Here is a 6,013-nt window from a genome sequence, read left to right on the forward strand (position 1 = left end):
ATACAGTGGGATCAACTGATGATATTGCCAACAGCAAATTCAAAATGGGAAGCATTCAAAGAACTTATCGTGGAAGCTACTAGGCTTTACATACCAACTAAGAAATATTGTTCAAGGTTTAGGCCTAAATGGTTGTCAGATGAACTAATGAGGCATATGGCAGAGAAGAAAAATGCATGGGATACATACAAATTAACACGTGACACGGACGCCTATGATAGATACAAGTTGATCTGTAACCAAGTTACAAAGGAGGTTAGGCAGGCGAAGGCAGATTACGAGAGATCCTTGGCAAGGGATGCGAAGAAAAACAGCAAAGAGTTCTTTACTTATGTAAACTCTAGAAGGAAGGGGATGAATCAGATTGGTCCACTTGAGATCGATGGGTCAACTGTTGATGACCCTGCTCGGGTAGCTAACAAACTAAATGAATATTTTGCATCGACATTCACACATGAGGAGTTATTCAGCGAGGGGAATGCCAGAGGTGTATTCAACTCTAGCAGTAAGCTAGAGAATCTTGTAATAACTGAGAGCAAAGTGGAGGAGAAATTGTTGAAGATAAACACAAGAAAGGCACCTGGGGTGGATGGGATCTATCCAGTTATATTAAAGGAGGCAGCAAAGGAGGTAAGCAAACCCTTAGCCATAATTATGAGAGCTTCCTTGGACTCAGGGGAGGTACCCATTGACTGGAGATGTGCAAATGTGACCCCAATTCACAAAGGGGGATCAAAGGCTGACACAAGTAATTATAGACCTGTGAGTTTAACTTCTGTTCCCGGAAAATTAATGGAGGCACTGGTGAAAGAAGCACTGCAGGATCATCTAGACAAGACTTCAGTTATAGCTAGGACACAGCATGGTTTTGTTAAGGGGAAGTCTTGCCTGACCAATTTGATTGGATACTATGATGCAGTCACAAAAGAACTGGATGCAGGGAATAACTTTGATATTATATACTTGGATCTTAGAAAGGCTTTTGATACTGTTGCACATGGAAGACTGCTGCACAAATTGGAGCAGTGTGGCATTGGAGGCAAGTTGCTGCTATGGATAAAGGGGTGGTTGAGGGGGAGAAGACAGAGAGTGGTAATCAATGGACACTGCTCATCGTGGACTAATGTTATTAGTGGAGTCCCTCAGGGTTCAGTATTGGGGCCTTTATTGTTTTCTGTATTTATAAATGATATTGATGATGGTATATCAGGCTTAATGTCCAAGTTTGCGGACGATACGAAGGTTGGCAGGGTTGTCAAGGACACTACTGACACTATGCTTCTGCAACAGGATTTGGAAAGGTTGAGCAGATGGGCTTCGAGGTGGCAAATGAAGTTTAACATTGACAAATGTAAAGTACTACATATGGGAAACAGCAACCCCAGAGCAACGTATCAACTCTGTGGTACTACACTGACAGTGGTAGAGAATGAAAGGGACCTGGGGGTGGTGGTGCAGGCAGATATGAAGTTCTCTGAGCAGTGCAGACGAGCTGCAAGAGTAGCTCATGGTGTATTGTCAATGATATATAGGAATTTTTCTAGCAGGGATAAGGAGGTGATTATTCCCTTGTATAAGGCAATGGTCAGGCCACACCTAGAGTACTGTATACAGGCCTGGAGGCCTCATTTCAGGAAGGATGTAGAGTTGCTGGAACGAGTACAGAGAAGGGCAACTAGATTGGTGAATGGGACAAAGGGGTTCTCTTACGAAGAAAGGCTTAAGTTTTGCAAATTACAGTGTCTGGAAACTAGGCACCAGCGGGGTGATCTGATAGAGGTGTACAAAGCCTTGAATGGTTTGAGCATGCTCAATGCTGATGGGATTCTTCCTCTAGCTCAGAAAAATCACCTGAGAGGGCATAAATTCAAATTGAGGAAAGACAGATGTAGGATAGATGTGCGGAAATTTGCCTTTAGCCAGCGGGTGGTTGGTGGGTGGAACAGACTTCCATCCCTTGTCGTGGAAGTTGATAGCCTAAATAAGTTTAAGGCTCAGCTGGACAGGTATTTCGAACGAACAGAGGGGTGAAGTGGAAGTGGTTATTTTTATTTATTTATGTTACTTTTTTTTTTTTTTTTTTTTTTTGGCTGATGCTGCATAAGCTTGCTTTCTTGCATCAAATGCCTCTACTAATGCTAATGCTAATGCTAATGCTAATGCTAAAGACTATTGCGACATTTGCAGCATCAAAAAAAATTTCCATCATGCCTCGATCCAGAGCATGGTGGACTCCCCATCTTAACATGAGCTTCAAGTTAAAGCAGCATCTGCACAAAATGTGGAAGCAGTCCCACAGTATCCATGACAGGATAGCCTACTCCAAAGCTCGCGCAACATTTAATAAGCAGAAGTCAAAAGCAATTAAGCATTATATGGATAGAACCCTTCGTAGCGGAAAATGTCCCTACTCTGAGCGGCCTTCTGATTTCCCCCAAAATCTTGAACCTGACCAGTGGCTTGACTTCATATCTAGATTTGCTTCGAACACAGAACAATGTCCTGATCTTCATACTCCAACAACCAGAATCCCGCCTGACACTCTGTCGGCAGTATCAATCTCCAGGGAACAGCTTATTGCTGCCATTAATTCTACATCAGCTTCTACGACAGCAGGTGCTGATGGAATCCCCCAATTCATTATTAAATGTCTCAGCCCATATATTTTGGATCCCCTTCTAACTATTTTTAATGCTGTTTTGTCAACCCACTTCTTTCCCCAGCAGTGGAATATCTACCTTGTGAAGCCTGTCCCCAAAACTCAATCTCCTTCACTTCTTAAGCATTACCGGCCAATCTCCAATGCCTCAAGTCTTCTAAAGCTCCTTGAGAAGGTACTTCTCCCCGTTCTAACTAAACAACATCTTCCACATCAGCCTCCTCAAATCCATTACTCCCTTCCTCATAGATCCACTGTGACTAACCTCTTAGCCACCACCAGCTCTATCCTCTCTGCATTTGAATCCCAAGCAGAGCTTGCAGTCACCTATGTAGACCTTGAAGCAGCTTTCGACTCTATAAACGTTCCTGCAATGCTGAAGCTACTTTCTGACCACTACCAGATCAAGGGAGACACTCTACAGTTCCTCACGTCACTCCTTCGAAACAGAATAATCCAGCTTATTGTCCATGGGCACATATATGAACGAAGTATCTCTTCAGGCGTGCCACAGGGTGGTGTCTTATCTGGGCTCTTGTTCACAGCACTTCTCTCTCCACTTGTTGAGTCCAGGTACGATATCTTATGTTATGCAGATGATATAAAGCTCCTCACACCGATGTCTCCATACGATGATCTTCTCATGATAACAGGATCAATTAATAATACACTGACGGAAATTGAAAACTACCTCAACCAGTTCGGATTAAAAATAAACCCAGAGAAATCTGAATTTATGATATTCTCTTTAAAGAAAACGCCTTCTTATATTCAGCCCATTCTGTGTAATTCTCCAATTCCCATCGTCAATAAGCATACTGATCTCGGGGTTGTGTTTGATCCTAAGCTCTGCTTCAGTTACCATATAGACAAGCTCCTCACCCTGGCAGCTCGACTCCGATGGATTGCCAAACAGCATCTACATTATATAAATGAAGTCACAACTACTAGAAAATATATAAAAACCACTGTATACTCTCCGCTTTTATATGCTGCAGAGATATGGGCATCAGCTGCCACTAGCACAATCAGGCCACTTTTTTCTGCTGAGTACTGGCTCTTAAAATGGGCCATAAACAAACACAAACTTCCCCCACAGCTAAGGACAACTGAAATGGCCAGCTTGATTCAGATTCACAGGCTCCCCACGCTGATTTGGGTGAAACATCTTACCACGACTATCAAAATGATGGTTGGCGAGATTTCGGCACCATCATTCTGGGACCTGTGCTCATGGAGAATCCCTCAGTCCTCCCTCAGAGCGACTCCAACTCTATGCCCACATCACAGCCGTCTCCACCTATCTGATAGGTTTCTGCCTTCTCAGCTACTTTCGTGTGCCCAGTCCTTGGATGCTGACCTTAACAAGTTCGCTTCTGACAGGGAATACAGATGTCGCATCCTTGAATTGTACTTCCCTGTCCCTGATCCTTCTCCTCGAAGCTCGTCTTAATGCTGAAAGCCATCAATACCACCTGATATATGAAGACGGCATACTAACTCTTCAGTATGACAGTTAGTAATGATGGACTAACTACTTCTGTTCAGTGCCAAGAACGTTGCCTGTTTATACTACTATATGTATATGAAATTATCTGTTTCCGCCAATATCTTCTTTATATATTGTATTGTAAATAACTGTATGATACTTGGAGTTTGGAATTGTACTTCCGCATATGCATTTCCTATGTTTTATATATCAATGTTCCCTATTTATATTGTATTAATACTGTTAACCCCTGGTCTGGTGGCCGTGAAGGGCAACATTGCAATCTATCGAATTGTATCATTATTATTATCATTATTATTGCAATAAAGATTTCTTTATTATTAAAGATGCAACACAATACAGGACCATCTCTAAACGAATATTATCTTAAATTGGTCTTACCATGGTATCGTGAAGGGAAGATCTTGCCTGAAAAATCTTATAAATTTCTAGGACGAAGTTGTAAAGCAGGTTAGATGCAAGGAACAACTTTGACTTTATATAACAGGATCTTAATAAGGTTTTTGATACAGTTCATCATAGCAGGTTATTGATTATTGTATAAATTAAAATAGGTCGGGATAACAAGGAAGATCCATTAGTGGACTCGAGGATGAAGGAGAGGAGACGGAACGTGGCCATAAATGGATATTCTTCAGAATGGACTGGAGTAGCAAGTGGGATTCCCCCGGGATCAGTGCTCGAATTGCTCTTGTTTCTTATCTTCCAAATTAATATTTATGATATAATACAAGGTTATCTATCAAATTTCCTGATGACTTAAGAGATTAATGACTTTATAGATTAATGTAGAGGATTTAAAGGATATCCAGAATGAGAAAGACTTGGGAGTTACAATAAAAAGACATGAAGTTCTTGCCTTTTTATATGAAGTTCATATAAAACATGAAGTTGTAAAGAACAGAGACTAGATTAGCGGAGGTAAGTAAGCGTTACAGCTTGGAAGACGTTTTTAGAGTTTAGAGGAGTTAGGGCACTCAGGGGGATTAGTAAAATGAATCAGGAAGGAACAGTCTCGCGAGTGAGACAAGAGATCACAACTATAAAATCATAGAAAAGAGTAGTGAACTAGAGTTTATGAAGTTTACTATCGGCCTGTGTGTTGTGAAACGTTGGAATATGTTGCTTGCACATGTGCCTGAGGCGGAGAGTTTGGGAAAATTCAAGGAACAACTGGATTAAAGGAAGTGGGAAAGATAGAGGGGATTCTTTTTCTACAGATGAAGAATAAGTTCCGCCTTACATCGTTATGTCATTTTAATAGTAACACGCTCGAACCTCTCTGTAAATTTTGTGTTTTTAAAAACACGAAAATCTACAAAGAGCCCTTGAAACATCCGCTCGCAACGCTGTAATTGGGAGAGTAAATAGAGCGTAAAAAAAAATTCCGTCCTTTTGTACTATCTATAATTCCCCTTTACTCCCCCCCCCATGAGGCTACAGAAATAATTGCGTTCTTTTGTTCAAGAGATGTACAAAACGTGGATTGTATATATATATATATATATTTTTATTTGCATACAAATACAAAACCGACTTCTCGGTTGGCAACCCTCGGTTTTCGAGGGATTATTGTATGTTATGTATGTTTTCATATTGCGATTTATCATCTGTTATGTACTACTATCGTTCTGTGACCTGATCCCACCCCCAAGATGACCTTCACTCGTGCATCTGTAGTGGAGTTCATAACTTATCCAAATTGCGAAAACTTGTGAATGCATTAAGGTATGAATTAATTTTTTTTACATAAAATAGTCAAAAGCATTCCCTGTATATTATAACTGATCGATGCATTGCAATAAGTCAGGAAGGGTGAACAGTTTAGGCGTAACTGCATAATT

This window comes from Mastigoproctus giganteus, chromosome 11, assembly GCF_048544385.1.
Source record: "Mastigoproctus giganteus isolate SK-2022 chromosome 11, ASM4854438v1, whole genome shotgun sequence".
Lineage (NCBI taxonomy): Eukaryota > Metazoa > Arthropoda > Arachnida > Uropygi > Thelyphonidae > Mastigoproctus > Mastigoproctus giganteus.